Source organism: Mastigoproctus giganteus, chromosome 13, assembly GCF_048544385.1.
Source record: "Mastigoproctus giganteus isolate SK-2022 chromosome 13, ASM4854438v1, whole genome shotgun sequence".
Taxonomy (NCBI): Eukaryota; Metazoa; Arthropoda; class Arachnida; order Uropygi; family Thelyphonidae; genus Mastigoproctus; species Mastigoproctus giganteus.
This window is the reverse complement of record NC_143587.1, coordinates 168,282,359-168,303,834: the sequence shown is the minus strand read 5'-3', so window position 1 is coordinate 168,303,834 and position 21,476 is coordinate 168,282,359. Positions and strand designations below refer to the sequence as shown.

The window sequence follows — 21,476 nt, the reverse complement described above, 5'->3', positions numbered from 1 at the left end:
TCCTATTTACCAGACTGCATTTGAAATATTATATACAGGTCTGGAGACTGCACTTGAAATATTGTATACAGGTCTGGAGACTGCACTAAAAAAAAAAAAAAAGGAAAAAAAAAATAGTACATGTAGAATGGGGGAGAAGGGCAACCAGATTAGTGGTGAGTGCAAAGCAATGCACATATGAAGAACGGCTGCATATGTGCATGGTGTGGACTGCGATATTTTACAACTAGTCACCTATGGGGAGATCTTAAATGCGGTGTACAATTAATAATAACAATTTTTTTTGGTTATATTTCGTACCATTACACATAAGGTCAGAGGGTTTCGCAAGTAGAGAGATACAGGAGCATTAGGATATTTACCGCTTGGACCACGATCTCGTATACTTGTGCCCCCTCGTGCTTGACCAGTCAGCTGCGATGGTGGTACTGCAGGAACTACGTAAAATGAATGTGGAATGTGTTCTCCCTCGTAGGTGAGACACGAACCAGGGGACACAAACATAGTCTCAGGGAATGCAGAAGATTGGAACTCATGAAGTCACCTATGAAAAGCGGGTTGTCGAACATTTGAATAAATTTCCTTCCAAAGTGGTGAAGATACTGAGTCTAGCTAAAGCAGATTACTGGGAGACGATTACTTTGTGAAAATAGGAACAGTATGAATATTTCTTTTGTTTTATTTTTTGTTATTTTATTTATTTCTGATTGATGCGGAAAGTTAGCTTCTTTGCAACAGGTGGTTAGACCTCCTTTAACCGTTCTCCAAGTTGTTCATCTTTCATTAGTTTTCTTATTTGAAATCCCTCAAATATGTCCTCTTTGATTTTGTTCTCACTGACTCCCATAAATATTTCTTTCAGGTAAAGAAAACCTCCTCCATTTCGATCCACCCCTCTGATAAAATTTTTCATTAAACCAAATTTAGTATGCAGTGGTGACAATAAAACTTCATCAGAAGTAATCAAGGATTTGTTTGAAACATTTTTCTATCCTGGAATCGATTCTTTTCTTTAACGTCGTTATTTTTTAACATAATGGTTTTTCTTATCTCTACTGTCCCATTCACAAATAAAGCAGCAATATTGGATATAGCCAAGTTGTAGGACTAGTAAAAGTGAAATCGCTTTAAAGTCATCAGAGATTATACCAAGAAAGCAGCTTTTACTTGATGCTTTTCAAGAGAAGTTTATATTATCAGAAATTTTCTTTCTTTTGTGCAGCATATGCTAAGGTTATCGTTTGTACAGCACCCCTAGCATATGCTGAAAAAATGAAAGTGTAGTACCTTTATCATATGCTGTACAAATGGTAATGTAATATATTGGTAATGTATGGTAATTATTGGTGATGTAATGTATTTCTATTACGGACCAACACGCTTTCAAACTCGCTTTTGAGGAATCGATGAATAATCACTATCCAGCTAGGCTGCAGGTATTCAAGAGTTAGCAGCAGGTATCCATTAGAAATTTACATCGCTGCAGTAAACCATATCTCCTTAAGTAAATAAATGTATAAATATTTGCTGCGGTTTATGAAAATAGCATATTTTGTTGTCCTCTTGCAGAAGAATTCAGCCCAGAAGCTAAAAGTTCAGCTTGATTTTTAGACCACTTCAGATGAAGAACAAAATCCTCTTGAGATATTAAGTGTGGTTCCGAGGATGAACATGTCACTTCATATGTTGGATCAATAAATTGCTGCTCTTCTCTGTAGTTATTCTGAATATTCCCATCAAATACAAAATAACTTGGTTCATCTTCATGCAGTTCGTAATCTATTTTAAATAGATTAGTGACGTTTCGTCTCTGTGATTTAAAAGTTGGCTCACCATATATATAACAAAAACTATTAGGATTATTGATACTTTTACGAGGCATCTTAGGATGTAAATGCACAGAAACATTTAAAAGTATGCACAACACTGAAAGAAAAGGATCACAAGAAATAATGATCTTAACAAATTACGTCCGGCACACAACTGAGAGAACAGTCTACTCCGCTGAAGCAAGCAATATCACGTTAGGTCTGAACTTGTTTGAACGTCACGAGTGATTTTGCAATTTTTTTGGCTTATATTATGCTCGTAGTCATAAATGTGTAGGTCGAGGGCAGGAAACAAGGAAAGAAAGGATTTTTTTTTGATGGGAGTGGAGAGGAGGCGCTCCGTTCTCTTTTTCTGGATGAGTGATTAACTGCCACCATCAGGAATAATGACGCTACCCGTTCCTTGTGAGAGCGCAGACAGTCTGGATTTGTAACATCAACTGTATGTATCAGTTAGTAAGATAACAGATTGCAAGCCGACCGGGCTAGCCGGATGGGTAAAGTGCCTGCCTGGCAACCCAAAGGGCGCGGGTTCGAATCCCGCCTCGGGCATGGATCAGAGTACTGCAAAAACCTTGGGAAGTGCATTATAGCCACAGAAGCCGATGCGCCAATAACTAACAAAAAAAAAAAAAAAAAAAAAAAAAAACAGATTGCAACCCAATTGTGGCCAATTTTCATACTGCAGATTCCTGTTTGCGGTTTTTGCCGCTTTGCGTACATTACCGTCGACAGGGAGATGTGGTCAAAATTCAAATAGCTCGTAGAGTAGGGCTCCGTAAGGTCCTTTGAGCTGCGGGTGGACACGGTACACAACTCCTTCACAATGAATTTTAGAATCCGACAATCGTATTCCTGAAACGGACACACCCATCATGGACTTTAACTACCAAACTAGCCATCACCACTGAAACTGACATCATAGCCGGCCCTGAATGAGAAGAGTAAGAAGATCGTGCTAAAAGGCGATCACGCTTGTGGTCCCTTGCACGGCAACTTTTCTCCCACTCCCATCCCCTATTTTCGCCTGATGGATATATTCCATTGTACCTGGAGGATGCCTTCTTCTTCATTCCCATACTTCTACATGTTCCCCCCTTTCTTGATTCTATAGCCCAAACACAAACTTTAAAATTTTTTTTTTTTTTTTTTTACATTGGTCTCTGTCAGAAAGCTAAGGCGACCCTGGCAGAGACTATCCAGAGAATAATTGGCAGCCTGGCTACTTCCTCGCGGTGTGTGCGGTCCCACCAGGGGCTCTGCGGCCAAATACCAGGACACCCAACTGAACCCAACACAATACTACCTACGTATTCAACACAGAACACTTTTCTGGCATTTACAGTAGTTCTGTATTTCTTCACAGGGCGCCTCCGTAGCCAGGTGGAAAGGAGCAGCAGTGCGTAGCACACGCTTCTTGATTAGACCGGGGTTCGAACCCGTCACCACCAAATACGGAGGATGCGGAAAGGTCATTCAGGGAATGACCACCGCATATCCCGGAGCAATATGGCCTTAGTTGCTAATGCTCCTAAAAACCAAATAACTAACTAACTAACTAATTCTTCACAGTGTACGTATGGCGCAGATGTGAGAAACCACAGGTGGCGCCTGACCCTAATACTATGCACAATGTCGCACGTCACGTCAGAATACAACCTTGGTGCGCAGAACAAAATATCGCAACGGGCCACTGAAAAAGAAGACCCTCAAGCTGTTTTACAAAGCCGACTTCCTGCCGATAGCTACCTATGCTTCCGGAACATGGTACCCCAAAGTCACCATGGCTGTAAATCGCAGAATCCTCGACGCTATCCATAGAGCCAGCTGCTTGCTATAACCCGAGCCTGCAGAACAGTTAGCACCCACGCGCTGCAGATGCTGGCGGGAACCCTACCTTTAGACCTCGAAGTAGCTCAATGTGGAGTATTATATGAACTCTCCAAGGGAAGAGCCTGCACCTTCGCCGGCTTCGACGCAGATCCTACCACAAACCGTTTGACTGAGAAAAAGAGACTTACAAATCATCTCATGCAAACCTGGCAAACCAGATGGGAGAATTCCCCAAAGGGAGAAGTCACCAAACGATTCTTCCCCAACGTTGGCAAACTCTATCCAATGGCTCCAGCATGGTTCACGTCGGGACTCCACGCGACCTTCCTGCTAACAGGACATGGTGCCTTTAAGGCTAAACTTACAGTCCTGGGCATTACTGATGACCCTACTTGCTGCTGTGGAGAGCTGGAGAGCTGGCACCATCTTATGCATGAATGCCAGCTTTATGATGATCTCCGCTGCCAGCTCATCAGCCGGATCACCTTTTTGCCCAGAGATAGAGAACAACACCTCCTGGACGGGAGGCAGGAATATATTGCCTTCTCAAAGTTCGCTGAAGCCTTGTACAGAAAAAGATGGGACCTGAATGCACACTAGCCACATAATAGCTAGAAGCCAAAATGTGCATAACACAAAAGATGACCTACCAAGCAACCATGAAGATAGACAAAAAATCTGAATGAAGGATGAATAGCAGCTGTTCTGGCTGCCTGAGCCAAGCACTAGCCTGGTTCTCCTTTAATACCCCTTCCTGGCAGGAGGACGAAACGACCAGTCGCCTCGCTCCCTTGCTACACCACCTTTCCTTCTGGTGAGGCATGGCATGCCTCACTGACCACCTGGGGGAATCTCTTCTGTGTCCCCCATACTTCTGCCTTTTTCCCCTAACCTTCTTCCTCCCCTCCCCCACTCTATCTATACACAACGCGAGCGCCCTACACACTAAATTTAATCTAGCCCAAAAATAATCTTCGCCCAGTCTCGGCCTAATTGTCCTACGCACTGCCCTACTCCTGCCATATGAATGCATGCACACGTGCTGTAATCAAACATGCAAAGTAATTACGATTACATGGATGCGTATATATTATGTATCACTGTTGTGTATATGTGCATATATGTGTATGTGCTTGTATGTGTACGTGTACATAAGTTTTTTTTTTTTTTTTTTTTAGGTCCTAGCCGCCGAAATCTCAGCAAATTAAGCGGCAGGACCTGCCAGAGTAAATTTTAGTCTACTGGTGTTTCCTGGTCTGCCTTCACGGGGCGAAGGTGGGGCAACGCTGGGCTCCAGCGTTAAATGACCAGATGAACAACGGTACACAACATTACACAGGTACAATACCCACACACTTTTAAACCTCTGGCATTCCCAGGAAACTGGTACACCCACAAAGAAAGCAACGCGGAGATGGGGAAAACCCTGGTGCCGCATGACAACAATATACCTTACACCTTAGTCGCACTTTGTGGCAGGACCTGCCAGAGTGCATATAAGCTACTGGGTTCCTGGTCTGCCTTCACGGGGCGTAAGTGGGGCAACGATGGGCCCCATTTGGGGTTTAGCGGCTAAACGACCAGAAGAACAACAGTACATGACACTAAACGATCCAAGACCCACACACTTTTAAATCTCTGGCATTTACAACGTACTGTAACACACCACAATGTAAACTACGCGGAGATGGGGGCAACGCCTGGTGCCGCTTGACCCTAAACACACTTACACTAGTCGCACTTTGTCGCGAATGGACTACAACAGCCGACCGCCACATTGCGTGCCTTTGTGATGAAGGAAAATGAAGAACAAGAGAGCATGCCTCCTGTGGGCACAGCAACACCAGCACTGGACTATCGAGGATTGGAAAACAGTTGCTTGGTCTAACGAGTCGAAGTTCCTGGTGCATCATGTTGATGGAAGGCTCAGAATTTGACGAAAACAACATGAATCCATGGACCCGTCATGTCTGACAACTACTGTGCAAGGTGGTGGGGGCAGTTTTATGGTGTGGGGAATGTTTTCTTGGCACACATTGGGTCCATTGGTACCCAGAGATTCACGTCTGAATGCCATATCGTACCTAAACATCATTGCTGACCAAGTGCGTCCGTTTATGTTGACAGTTTATCCTCAGTCAGATGGTTACTTCCAGCAGGATAATGCACTAGTGCACAAAGCCCAAATCACTATGGAATGGTTCCGGGAACATGACAATGACTCTTCTTTGCTGCAGTGGCCCGTTCAGTCCGCAGATATCAATCCTATTGAACATCTTTGGGATGAGTTGGAAAGGGCTGTTGGCTGCAGGCCTACACCTCCGTCGAATCTCAAGGAACTGCGTGACACACTCATGTCCATTCCTGCACAACGTTTTCAGCATCTTGTTCAATGCATGCCTAGACGAATTCAAGTTGTTTTGAAGGCTAAAGGAGGCTCAACACGCTACTAGGTAGGTGTACCTAATAAAGTGGCAGCACAGTGTATATTAACTCATAAGCTGGTGTTGGCACATTATTGCCTTCGCAGCTGATGCGCTTAAGCCGGTACATCAACTGTGGCGACAATTTCATTCCGAAGTTGGATGGCTGTGCAGAAGGAAGATATTGGAAGATTACTGGAATTAAGAAAGGAAAAATTTAATTGAACAAGTAATTTTTAAATTACTTAATTGAGGAATTTTTAATAAATATAAAAAAAATAAAATTATTTACAATTATTTTAATGATCAAAGTGAGAAAATAAAGAAAATCCAAAGGTATTCGTTACATTTTGGGTTGAGAACCACTGAGACAGATCAGTCAGTGATTAGATTACCAATAATTGCATATTATAATCACAGCTGTTTGCATAATAAATAAATAAATAAATAAGATCTTTATTGTACAGTTCACCGGTACACGCAGGTACCACGACCATACAATACCCTTCACGGCACCATGCCAGGCGTTAATGTTAATGTTGATCTATAATTCATTATAGTCTTCTTTTTATGTTCTTATAAATAAAAATAAATAACTATTGTTTAATTGTTCTTTTATTTCTTAACGAATACACTCGTTACAATATCAAATTAATATTGCGTATAATCCAGACTGAAACATAATCAGTCTTCAGAGTAACAATAATCTCCTGGAGTTACTTCATAATTGCACGAATAATCGCAATCTCTCTTGCAACATAAAGAACTTGGTGGACATCCATTGCAGCAAAAATTCTTTGGTGGGACGTAGCAGTAAATTCTACGACATCCAGGACAAGGAGCTGAAAGAAAATTGATTTTGTATGAAATGCCAACTTTTATGTGAAATTAGAAGGAATTCGGCGATAGCCATGGTTTCCATCTTCCCTGGAATTCGGGATTCTCCCTTAGTTCATATATTTTAGATGTTCACTGTCTTCATTATTATTATTTCATATAATTGTTAACTAATTAAAATCTTCAGCAATTACCGGAAATGGTTAATTCCAGCGGGCAATATGCTTTATCCTATGAACTGGAAGCACTTTGTATAATACAGGATACCTACAAACTTCCTTTACAAAATTAAAACGTTACATGTGAAACCTGAAACCATGATCGGGTGATAGAGGATATTTTAAAATTGAAGGTGATTTAGGCACCTTTGGTTACTGTACAGATATTCAAAATATAATCCAACTCCTCCCATATTGGGTAAAACAAATAAACGAGGTGGATTGCTTCACGAATGCATTAAGTTCCGTAATGACTCTTGGCATAGGTGAAATATAAACTGGTCTTTCACGAATCCTCAAAGAGATTAAAATCTAAAGGGGTCAGATCAGGAGATAGTGGGAAGACCCGCAAAAATCGGTCCTCCTCTTCCAATATACCTCACAGGAAACACTGTTCAGATATGCATGAGCGTCTTTGTAGTCATGTGGCAGAATCGTTGGAAAATGAAGTCGCCATCAGTTTAGGCATGACGAAATTTTGCAACGTGTTCAGATACACCATACTTGGGACTTCTCCAAAGAAGAATGGTACGTACACTATATGACAACACATCGGACAAATGGCAGTTATCTTTTGATTGATATTCCATATTCTCCTTTCTCACTTTCCAGTAGTGTCAAAATTTGCACTCGGTGGCTGCATTTACACAGTGTTCGAACTGTAAACATAACAGCGGTCTTAGACTGCAGCTCGTTGAACAAAGGTACACAAAACGCTGTTTCGGGGTTGACAAATTCCTGATTATACATACACCGGCTAGGAAAAAAAAAAAAAACACGAACTTTTATTTAGTATTGAATCGAGCTACCTTTCCTTCGAATAACAGCGAGCGTTCTGCGCGGCAAGGTATGTATAAGGTGTTTTAGTGCGTTTGTGTCTAATTATAACGATTCTTTCAATAAAATATCGCGTACCTGCGACAAAGTTGAAGAAAGAGGACTTCGTTGCCTGATAGCTCTCTCCAGCATATCGTACACATTCTCTTTAGGGCTGAGAGCAGGTGAATGTTGTGTGGGCCAGGAAAGATAGTGGAAATCCATATCATGTTCTCCGAACCATTCTCGCACGATTGCGCTGCTGTAGTGTCATCCAAAAAGTGCCAATCACATTCGGGTTAAAAGACATTGCAGAGTGCAGTAGACCTTATATAAAATACAGGTGCTCCCTGGATGATATTCGACCTTTCGTCAGTATCAACGGACCCGGCCCTTGCCAACAACACATTTCCCATACCATGATATCACCTTCAGATGTGTAAGGACCCGTCCTTACATTAATTAATAAAAATTGTTAAATATTATGTGAATTTAACTGTAATACGAATAGTGGTTTTCTGGTAAAAACAACATCAGTTAAGTAGCACTGGAATTCAAAAATACCTTCCAGTCACTCCTTGTGTAGTTGTAGCTTGTTTGTATGGAAGTTCTTTGACGAGTCAGTGAAAGTAATATACCATGACAAATCCCCCATTAAGACAGAGGCAGATGCACCATAGTAAGGGCCAAGAGTGCTTAAGCTGACCCTCTTAAAGATTTCACGGTGAGACGCTATTAGAGGTAGGCGACGTCACCAGGTGTGCGCGCGTGAGGTCACGGGAGGAGCTGTGACGCTTCTCAGTTGACCTGAACTTCCGCTTCTCTTTCTGGATTGTTCTGGTATGTTCGAGGTCCACGGAAGTTGGGGCACACAGAGTAAAGAAGACCCGCCCACGGAAGAGGAGAGGAGACAAATGAGAACACAGGAAAAACGATGTGCAGATCTCCTATTGGCCAGGAAGAAAATAGAGGGAATTTTGAGAGGGAGATTCTGAAGAGGTTTTCGGGGCATTCTGGAAAAGTTTTCGTGAGAGTCGGAAGAAGTTTTCGGAGCGATCTGGAGGATGATTTGAAGGAGTTGGAGAACGATACAAAGCAGAGCAGCAGTCTAGTTTGGGTGATAGCTGCAGACCTGAGGTAGATGGAAGCAGTGATAGAAATTCTGCATATCCCGACAGCCAGTAGGAATGTTCACCTGTAAACATGGAAGCCATAGTGAGGAAGAATCACACCCTGAGAATTATATAGGCAAAGCCAGTCGAATGAGTGGTCGAACCATTGACCTATTCGAAAATCCCTCTGTCCACGGAAGAAGAAATGCTGACCTGTAAAGAGTATGCAACACTGATTGATCCCAGCCGTGCAGTATCCGGTAGGGAAACACCATAAATCACCGAGATCCCCAAATGAGCGCCCCCGCATTCCAGTACCTGAATGACCGATAAGATAGGAAGCCGAGCAGAGAGGAAAGTTCCAGGCCAAACACGTAAGTGCTAGAGAGTTTACCGAAATAGGTGTACTTAATTTATTAAGGAGAGGACTTTAGGAGAAAAATGTGTATATTTAAGTAATGAATATATGAATAAAGGGGTAATGTATTTAAGACGGACGCAGCCTATAATTTGAAGTGAAGCTCCTCATATAAATGCTTGCTGGAAGGAGAGGGTATGATAGTTAACTGAGAATTGTTTAATGTTGGGAAAGGTTTTTATAATATGTATGAAATTGAAGGTTGAAATTTCAATTTATTATGAGTTGATTTGTGGGGAGTATTTCTGATTTAAGTAGGGGCTAATTAATAAGTGATATTATAAAGGTATAGAGGATTAACTGTTCAGAAGGGTAATGTTAAATTGAATTGATTAATATTTCCTGTTGACCTGATTGCAGAAAGGGTGCCTAATTGAATAAACGCAATTTTTTTTACAAATTGAGACACGAACTCTGAAGGTTTTTGTGAGCCAGTTCATTGGCTGGTAGTTGTTGGTTTATTATACAGACTGTTCATAAGAAGAGTGGGAAGAATCTATGTAAAGTGTATGACACGACCTATTGAACTCCCTGTAAAGAACATGAAGAGACACCATGTCATAATGAATAATAATGTGTATTAGAATAGAATATCTGATGATGAAACAATTGAGTTTGAACAAGATATTTACACATATAAACGTTAATGAATTAACAAGTCACCAGCCAAATATAGTTTGGCCAAAATACTATTGCTAATTTCTGTATGATATGTTAATAAACATTGTTTTATTTTACATTCAAGTGTTGGAGTCTGTCATTCCGAAACTCAGCCAATCCTGTGGAGAAATACTTAAAATAATTAAGGTCCCCTACGAGTCAGGTAATCTTCTGAGAACAAACAAGTCAGATGCTAAGTGGGAGGATTGGACTACGGGGATATACATATAAAAAAGGGGATAAATTATAATAATTAAAATATAAAGAAAATTAGGGCAACCAAGAAAAACAATACACCACAATAATACCCCCACACCCCCACAATTGGCGAGCCAGCCAGGATAATTCTGCACAACGGAAGGCTGAGTTCAGAACGACAGGAAAATATATATACATGTATATATACATGCAATCCAGTTGCTGAAACTGATAGAAAAAAATTCAGCTGGCGAGCCAGAAAGCGTAAGTTAGAATTATATATGTATTACTGAGTTGATTATTGTTGAATGAATTTTAGATGGAACAGGTAAATAACGGTGGATTTTAGAGACAAGTATTGATTTAGCGTTGAACTGGAAATTATTATTTATGTACAATTGAATTAATTAGTGAGACCGGACAGGGAAACTTCAAGGATAGATAGGTAAAAAATTAATAAGTTTTATAATTATTGGGTGTTGAAATTTTACTAATTGAGTTAATGGTAAATTGAATTAGATTATCTAATATAGTTAAAGAATTGTAGAAAGATTAATCGGCAGACATATTAATTAGTTAAGGTTGATAGTTAGAGATTAATAGATATAAAAATAAAAAAAAAAATGCCAAGAAAGGGTAGGAAACGCGGCGAGGACTGCGAAAATTTTGGGGGACACAGTGACGAACATGAAGACCAAGTGGGCATATGGGGAAGCGAAATCGAAGGGTTAGCTAAACATTTAAATAGCATCGAAAGAAAGATGGAGTGGATGATGGAAAGGCTCTCTTTAAGCAATGATGCTAGAGAAAATCAGCAACAAACGGAAGTGAAACAAAGATTGGGTACAGTTTCACAAACAAACGAGGGCGGAGACAAGGACGGCGGTCGAAAATGGTGTTATAAGTGCCAGAACTCAGACCATTGGACCCGCAACTGCAAGGTGAAACGGGGTACCAAAGAAAGCTGGGAAAGGGAAGAGTATTGGGAAAGAGACAGGTACCCACACGTAAAAAACCCCAGAAACATGGACAAGCACAGGGAGGAAAGGCATTGCGCAAAACAAGGGGGGTATCGGAATGAACGAGAGCGCATTAACAATGCCGTAGTCAAGAGACATGGATCTTTTAGACATGCCCGCTGCGGGAGGCCATCATTACACTTAAACACCGCCAAAGGAAAGGCCATATCTTTAGGTGCGGTAAGTGCTAAGGGCAGTAGAAACGACCTATTATATGTGAAAGGCAGCTTAGGAGGGGTACCAGGTAAGTTTCTGGTGGACACAGGAGCCTCGAGGTCTGTTTTAATGTGGGACTACCTCATTAGATACTGCAAAAGGCCGAATAAGGGAGATATAAGATGTTGCCGCGATTTCCTTGTGGAGGGAGTAGGTGCTGAAGAAATTCACACCGACTATATTGTCAGAGACAAGGTAAGAATACAAGGATGTGATAACTTGGTGGCCCATTCATATTTTGTGGCGAACAGAATAAACAGTCGTCGACACGACGCAGTACTAGGCACGGACCTCCTAAGGAAGTTAAGAGCCAAGATAGATGTGAGAAATGGCCGCATTACCTTCGGCAGTAATACCCAGGCGAGTCCAAAGGTAGACAGGAGGCGAAAGGCAGGCGTCAGAGCCCAGTATGAGCCAGAGAAAGGGGAAACTCCAAAGGAAGCTAGTGGGGAAGAATTAGAAGGGTGTAAGGCAAGCACAGATAATAAAGTTCTGGTTACACAAAACAAATGGAAATTAAATAAGAACACCAAAACAAATAGGAATAATGAGGGAAGGTGCCAAGAGAAGGGGAGGGTGTTACACGTGGGAGTTTTGGAAACGAGAGAAAGGGCCGGTTTACATTCGGGAGAGAAAACACATGAAGGGGGAGAGAATGGCTGTGATGAGAAGGATCGCAAATTAAATAGAGCAACAGAAATTAAAGGAATCGAAGGATTGGGAAATTACAGAACTGAAGTTTACAGTGAGGAGAAGGCACACAAACTGAAGGAAATAAACAGGATGCAGCAAATGTATCTAGGAGCAGTATTCGACGAAAATATGGGATGGGAGTAGTTAATGAAGCTTAATATAAGTTTAAGTAATGTCTGGTATATAAGTGTAATTAGAAAATATAGAAAGGCAATTAGAGGAGATTGGCTGTTGATAAAGTGGATCTGGGATAAGGTCATATCCGTCTGAGGACAGAAAAGAAAAAATTATATATGGAATATAAATTTTTTTAGGGGAAGAGGAATGCTATGTAAGGACCCGTCCTTACATTAATTAATAAAAATTGTTAAATATTATGTGAATTTAACTGTAATACGAATAGTGGTTTTCTGGTAAAAACAACATCAGTTAAGTAGCACTGGAATTCAAAAATACCTTCCAGTCACTCCTTGTGTAGTTGTAGCTTGTTTGTATGGAAGTTCTTTGACGAGTCAGTGAAAGTAATATACCATGACAAATCCCCCATTAAGACAGAGGCAGATGCACCATAGTAAGGGCCAAGAGTGCTTAAGCTGACCCTCTTAAAGATTTCACGGTGAGACGCTATTAGAGGTAGGCGACGTCACCAGGTGTGCGCGCGTGAGGTCACGGGAGGAGCTGTGACGCTTCTCAGTTGACCTGAACTTCCGCTTCTCTTTCTGGATTGTTCTGGTATGTTCGAGGTCCACGGAAGTTGGGGCACACAGAGTAAAGAAGACCCGCCCACGGAAGAGGAGAGGAGACAAATGAGAACACAGGAAAAACGATGTGCAGATCTCCTATTGGCCAGGAAGAAAATAGAGGGAATTTTGAGAGGGAGATTCTGAAGAGGTTTTCGGGGCATTCTGGAAAAGTTTTCGTGAGAGTCGGAAGAAGTTTTCGGAGCGATCTGGAGGATGATTTGAAGGAGTTGGAGAACGATACAAAGCAGAGCAGCAGTCTAGTTTGGGTGATAGCTGCAGACCTGAGGTAGATGGAAGCAGTGATAGAAATTCTGCATATCCCGACAGCCAGTAGGAATGTTCACCTGTAAACATGGAAGCCATAGTGAGGAAGAATCACACCCTGAGAATTATATAGGCAAAGCCAGTCGAATGAGTGGTCGAACCATTGACCTATTCGAAAATCCCTCTGTCCACGGAAGAAGAAATGCTGACCTGTAAAGAGTATGCAACACTGATTGATCCCAGCCATGCAGTATCCGGTAGGGAAACACCATAAATCACCGAGATCCCCAAATGAGCGCCCCCGCATTCCAGTACCTGAATGACCGATAAGATAGGAAGCCGAGCAGAGAGGAAAGTTCCAGGCCAAACACGTAAGTGCTAGAGAGTTTACCGAAATAGGTGTACTTAATTTATTAAGGAGAGGACTTTAGGAGAAAAATGTGTATATTTAAGTAATGAATATATGAATAAAGGGGTAATGTATTTAAGACGGACGCAGCCTATAATTTGAAGTGAAGCTCCTCATATAAATGCTTGCTGGAAGGAGAGGGTATGATAGTTAACTGAGAATTGTTTAATGTTGGGAAAGGTTTTTATAATATGTATGAAATTGAAGGTTGAAATTTCAATTTATTATGAGTTGATTTGTGGGGAGTATTTCTGATTTAAGTAGGGGCTAATTAATAAGTGATATTATAAAGGTATAGAGGATTAACTGTTCAGAAGGGTAATGTTAAATTGAATTGATTAATATTTCCTGTTGACCTGATTGCAGAAAGGGTGCCTAATTGAATAAACGCAATTTTTTTTACAAATTGAGACACGAACTCTGAAGGTTTTTGTGAGCCAGTTCATTGGCTGGTAGTTGTTGGTTTATTATACAGACTGTTCATAAGAAGAGTGGGAAGAATCTATGTAAAGTGTATGACACGACCTATTGAACTCCCTGTAAAGAACATGAAGAGACACCATGTCATAATGAATAATAATGTGTATTAGAATAGAATATCTGATGATGAAACAATTGAGTTTGAACAAGATATTTACACATATAAACGTTAATGAATTAACAAGTCACCAGCCAAATATAGTTTGGCCAAATACTATTGCTAATTTCTGTATGATATGTTAATAAACATTGTTTTATTTTACATTCAAGTGTTGGAGTCTGTCATTCCGAAACTCAGCCAATCCTGTGGAGAAATACTTAAAATAATTAAGGTCCCCTACGAGTCAGGTAATCTTCTGAGAACAAACAAGTCAGATGCTAAGTGGGAGGATTGGACTACGGGGATATACATATAAAAAAGGGGATAAATTATAATAATTAAAATATAAAGAAAATTAGGGCAACCAAGAAAAACAATAATACACCACAATAATACCCCCACACCCCCACAGATGCTTGTATTGATTTAACAAGACAAGGCAGGGTCATCGCTTCGTGAAGTTCTCGCCACACTCTCTGCCCACTATCAGTGGAAAATAAACTGTACCGTGCTTCGTCTAACCAAACGACATTCTTCCGTTGTTCCCCTGTCCAATCACGACATACTCGGCGCTAACGCAAGCGGATTTTTCTGTTTTCGCATTTATTTGCATTTCTTCTGTCTGCGTCTGTCTTAATACAAAAGTTCGTAATTTTTTCAGCCAGTGTGTGCGGTTTTGCGATTATGCTCTCTTCTAAAGCAGCACGCATTTTCCGGCTGGTGAATGAAAACCTGGAGATATCTTCTATCACCTAGAAGTGGTTTCCGTTTTGTATCATGTATCCTATCCACACAATAATGTTTTAGTTTTATGAAGGAGATTTATGGACGCCCTGTATTTTTGCGTTTTACAAAAAAAGTCAGCCCCATTTAAGACAGCGATTGGCGGAAATATTTTGTAAGATAAGAGCTACCGTCAGTTTTTGACATTAAATTTAAGAGAAAAAAAAACACTATAATATATCTGCACAATCGGTTTTGTCGTAAACCCCTAGGACCGCATTACAAATACACGTCACATGCAATATATCTACATGTATATTGTCATGTGGCAACTCAACTGATATGCGTTTCTATTTACATGGGATTCAGTCAAATCTGGAAAAATCTTGTAATAAGTTACATCGCCCCGAGTGAGATTTTTTTTTTTTTTTTTTTTGCATATTTAGTGACCTCTCTTAAATCAAATACAGAAACAGCTGAACCATTTAAAAGATGTTATACTTACGGGGTACGTCTGGGGGAACAGTTATTGCTGCAGCACACAGGGTCACTGCTGTAATCACTAAGATTTGCATGTTGAGCACACCTCTAGAAATCCCACTTTTGCTGTACGGAGTGGATGATTTTAGCTGAAATTAGAAAAAATCATGCAAAACGTTTTGAATTATTTCGGTTACTACTCTTTTAGTTATAGATCTTTCAGGTACATGTAATGTCTACACCACTTGTCTCCAGTTTAGAAAATGTCTGGGTTCTATTACCGTTGTTGAGCTTTAAAAGGCATGTCATGAACGGTAGTCCATTTAATCTGTCTCGAATGCAAGTATGGAGTTTTCCAACCGACAATTCGTATTTGTGGGCAAACCGACCATAGAACGTAAGCCATTTACAGACACGATATGCTGACATAGCAGGCCACAGTTTCATCAGACTTTATCCAAAAAAAAAACAAAAAAACACCCAAGCTCAATTCGTGTAGATTTAAACTTAATTTTTTATTTGTACTCATTGCTGGATTTGCAAGGTCGGATTTGCAAGGCTGGATTTGCACTTGGTCGATTACAACGGTTCCATCCGAATCACTCGATCCCCGCGGTGATTGTGCCGAATAATCATACATTACTTGAGCTATGTTCTTTTCACGTTTACGTTAAAAGTTTCAACTTTACTTTTAATGATCAATTTCTCTTGGAATTCGTGGAGCACTATGACTATCAATTTATGTATTTAATTTAAAAAAAACATTGTATCTTAATAGGCAAATAAAAAAAAAAAATCATGAATATTCTTATTTCTGGTAATTTTCGGAGAATACTCTAAAGAAATTCGAATAAAATTTCTCCGAGAATGTATATTGAAAAGATCCTCTCCTCTTGACAAGATTTTTTACTCCCATCACGAGTTAATACATTTATAAAGCAACACTTCTTTAGACAAATTTTAATACTAACTAGTTGCTCGATCATCTCCAAGCAACGCCAGACTAATAAGGACCAAAACAAACTGGTGGGAAGACATAAACGGAAAAGTGTACTGCGCATGCCATGACAGGAAGAATACATGTACTAATGTAAAATTTAGTTTTACTGATATTTAATATGAATCATAATACACAAGTCTTAAAGCGAAAAAGAAAATAAAATAAAAAAAAAAGGAGTGAAGCAATAATATGGTCTCCAGCGAATCCTCAGTCAATGTAGTTGACTCACACAATTTTGTTTTCCACGGATCCTCACTCAAAATTCGGTAACACGTCAGTAATAAACGCGATAATGGTTAAGGGTGAAGTGAATCAAAACTGAAATTATTAGAGTTCTCATCCAGAGCGAAGATCAAATATTTCGCTTGCCCGAAATATTTCATTGAAATATTTCACTGTGTGAAATATTTTTATGAAATGTATGAAATGATTAATAACATCCTACATCTTCTTAGTGTTGTTTCCTTTGTTGTGTCAGCCGACCGGGCTAGCCGAGTGGGTAAAGTACCTGCCCGGCAACCCAAAGGTCGCGGGTTCGATTCTCGCCTCGGGCTTGCATCAAAGTACTGCAAAAACCTTGGGAGGTGCAATATGGCCACAGAAGCCGATGCGCCAACAACTACCAAATCAATCAATCCTTTGTTGTGTATTCGATTTCTTTACACTTTAGTGCAAGTTCTGTACCACCTCCGCGATTGAGTAACCCATGCGTCGGGCACCCGCTATCATCCTTCTTTCAAAGTCGATTAACTCACGACGTTTATCCATACTAACATCGAATTAGTCTACGTGAATGCAGGGATGCAGTGTACCTGCCAAAAGGTGGGTTCGTCCACTAGAAAGGGTGGCAGGGTCGCGTTGCCCAGGAACCAGGTGTCCCATGAATTCTGTCTTTTTAGTGTATTTCAATTGTTATTAAAGTCCAAGAATTAATGAAACCCATTACGAAATCGTAGTATTGGCATAATACATATACGGTACAATTGCTATTTGTCAGAGAGTGAAGTATGTGTTGCATTCCAGGCGTTGTGATTGCAAATTATAGCAGCACCTGAAATATTCGACATTCAAAAATCTGGAATTATCAAAAATCCAGTACATTTTGAATATTTCTTTTAGGATAGTATTACGTATATAACGGCAGAGAGAAAATAGGCTAGTTGAACATGTTAAAGTACCCAATGTACTGGATTTATGCATTATTTTCCAAACCCTTAACCAAAAACCAATTTCTTTCTGGTTTATATATTTTTAAGACCATATACCACTTTTACTACATATTTGTAACATATGAAATCATTCATTTTGTGAGACAATCAATACTTCAATAAATCGACATTCAATACTCCATTCAATACTTCCTTGCACATTCAACACTAATTCACAGATTAATAATAATTAATTTAAAGCACAATATTTAGTTTCTACGGTGATCTCATTTCCTGAAATTATATCGCACTAATTACACCAAATATTAAAAAATACATTGGACAATCTGAACACCCATACCAGAGAGGAGCATTCGAACCCGCGGAAATGATTTCTTAGGAAAGTTTGCTGTAATAATTTCGCTTAATTCTGGCAATTGCCCTTCTGTGGAGCTTAGACGGTTCACAGCCTCAGAATTATCTAATAAAAACAACGAATTACCCCTGAATACTTAGACCACGTCCATATCCTTCATAAAACGGAAGTTTTAAATATCCAGCATGTGCTTGGTCTCGAGGATGCCAGGTTTATGAGGTTATACTGTATTACAGTAGAACTTCATAAATCTGGAAGTCAAGAGAAGAATACATTTCGGATGGATAGCATTCAGGAAATATAGTCACATTACTGAGGAGCAATATCCAAATTTGTCTGAAACATAAAATTATGAACCAATTTATACTCCCCACCATGACTTATGGGAGTGAAACTTGGGCACTCACAAAAAGAATGGAAGAGAAGCTGAAATCTGCACAGCGAAAAATGGAAAGAATTATATTGGGAATCAGACTGTTAAATAAGAAGAGAAACACATGAATTAGGCAGCAAAATTTAAAGAACTGAAATGGACTTGGGCAGGACACAGCTCGAAGATATGATGACAGATGGATTAAGAAAATAACGGAATGATACCCAAAAGGAGGTAAAAGAAAACCTGGAAGACAACAACAGAGATGGACCCATGAAATTCACGAGCTCGTGAATTTCATCTGTTCACCTCCGTCTTTCATCTGCCTGTAAATGGATGGCCAGTGCACAAAACAGAAGTTACCGAAAGGTTGCTGGAGAGGGCTTTATCCTGCAGTGGATTGAAAATGGATGATGATGACTGTATTATAAAGTGTTCAGTGAATATCAGATTGTGAGGTACGTGCAATGAAGTGAAATTATTAGTTTTATATTCAGTAAACTCTCTGAAATTCCACACCTTCGAGGGTCGAGAGGTGCCGGATTTTAAAATTTTACGGATGTTAGAGATGCATTCCTAGTAGTTGAGTATTATAAGAGAACATTTCAATAAATATTAAGCACAGACAATTGGACTTTTTTTTACATCTGTAAAAAATTTAAAAATATAATCACTGTATTGTCCTTTCATCTGTTTCTGAGGCTAGCAGAATTTAATCTGCATGAATAATGCAATGGTCTTAATTCTCACAGCTGAAGAAACTCGCTTTTGAACTGCTTTCAACAGATAGCTTTAGCTATATGACAACTTTGAAAACTAATTTCTTATGATCGAGAAACCTATTTCTAGAGATAGCGAGATAGCTTTAGCTATTTTGTTACTTTAAAACCTGGTTTTGCATATTGGATGTCAGTATACACGCGTTGATTTTTTAAGACAATTGACATTTCTGAATTTAAAAAATTTCTGATTTTCAAGGGTTTACTGATTATTATTATTATTATTGTTATTATTATTATTATCATCATTACTGACTAATTGGCAACAAGACAATAGTAGTTTACTTTTAACTTATTAATAACAGAAAAAGAAAGAAAAAATCCAGTTTATCATTTTATTATATTTATTAGCAGTCTGAAAAAAATAACATTTGTTATTCGATGAATGGAAACTATCCCTGGGTTGTATGAAATTAGTTCTTATTTGTTCAATTTGGCCCGCCCTTATCAGCCGGCCGCTGGTGTGCCGTACATACTTTACACACTCGCTTGGGGCGGCTCTGATTACTCGTATTTAATGGCTTCAGTACTCTAACTGAAATAATAACAAAAGTGTTTAGAGAAAAGATTTGTTATTTGCAATGTAGTTAAGGAGAAGGGGAGATTATTGATGGAAAAATAGTTGTTTCTGATTTGACTGTGACGCCCACTGCTAGTGTCAAGGAAAGGCGATTCACAAGCTTTGTTAATAAGGAAATGTATGAGCAGTTGATAATGGTTAAAATATCTTTGACATAGCTTATTCCTAAAATAAATAAATTGCTGAGATGGATACAGTGGAACTTCAGAAATCCGGAGTCCTCGAGGGGTATAACGTGTTCTTAATTTTTGGAAGGTTATGCACATATCTTAAGTAATTTATTATTTTCATTAGATAAATAGTAACTGTGATCTCCATTATTTCCATAGAACGAAAGTGGCCAGCATTAAGCCAAACTGTTAATACGGATTATTTTAATAGATAACGTATTTGGCTAAGAAATGAAGGTCGCAACAGCCATACTAGAAAATGGTTTCTAATATGGCTGTTGCGATTGTCTAATATTCATTTTAATATGAATATAAATAGTGCGATATGATTTCAGCAGATATTTTAAAGCTACATTGACTCTTTATTAGGCTTTCTTAGGCAGGTAAGTTTAGGATTTTTGAGATTCTACATTATGTGAAAATATACCTACGATTTTGTTCTCTTATTGATATAAGAGAACTAATTCATGGAAGCAGACTATCAAGTCTGCTTCCATGAATTAGTTTGTTATCCGATTTCTTATAACGACATTTGGTTCAGTGTATCCCTATCATTAATTAAATTAATTAATATCTATTACAATTACTGAGCCTTAAAAGGTATAGCATGAATTTAGCAACTGAAAAATAATCAAAGCTTACCTACCATATTCAAAGCTGAAAAATGTTTTCGCCGTACGCAGATTACCTCCGTTTTGTTTACCGAATACAGTGTGACGATCAACCTCTGTTGTTAGCAAATATTTCTTTGTCAGAAATCCGCTCACGTCCCGTAATAAATCAGATTGGTATAGGTATAGTCGATATTTCGCAGTATTGTGAAACGAAATGGCGAAATATTCGTCCCCATTTCTGTTTACAAATCAAAATGTATAATTCTGAAAACTCTATTCTGGTTCTTTTATAATGACTGAAAATCAGCTTTCAGTCATTATAAGAAATTCGAATAAAGAGTCAATGCATTTTTCAATATTTGCATTTTCCGTTAATAACAGAAAGAAGATTACTAACATTTCAGTTTAAATGGAGTCGTGTTAGACGGAATCTATTTGAAAATGAGCACTTTGCTCACTTAATTAAAATAATTACGCTTCAAACATTGCAGCAGGGTGTGTGGAATATTGAAATAAACAGTGTACAAGTACAGAAATGTTAGACACTGCATGTGAATTTTTCCATAATTAGCCAATGATGAAATGCACTTAAGTATAAATCTTCATTACTTTGAACAGTTTCTCACACATTCGAAAGCAAAATTCACTTTATTTTCTCTATGAAGTGAGATTAATAGAAACTAACGACTAATGGAGGCCCATGATTTTTCTAGTTTTGCCTAAGTGTAGAGGAGAGTTTCATTGTGACAGCAATTGTATTTGTGGAGGATTAGCAGTAGCATATGATGAAGAAAGCAAACTTATACAGCATCGGCCAAAAAAAAAAAAAAAAACCCTTCCCATTTCACTTATCCATTCGCTCCGAACGTTTGTCTAGTTCTCCTTGAATTTATTTAAGCTATCAACTTCCACAACGACAGATGGGAGGTTGTTTCAGCAATGAACCACCAGCTGGCTAAAGGAAA

The 21,476-nt window shown here is 39.2% G+C and overlaps 1 long non-coding RNA gene across 1 annotated transcript; it reads right to left on the bottom strand.

Annotated features, from left to right (window-relative positions):
* Window positions 1-6,684: 6,684 nt before the first annotated feature.
* Window positions 6,685-20,650, bottom strand: LOC150076592 (uncharacterized). Its single transcript, XR_016547821.1, has 3 exons — window positions 20,544-20,650; window positions 15,497-15,620; window positions 6,685-6,927 (listed from the first exon to the last, which is right to left on the bottom strand). It is a non-coding gene; the product is annotated as an uncharacterized LOC150076592 (long non-coding RNA).
* Between the last annotated feature and the right edge of the window lie 826 nt (window positions 20,651-21,476).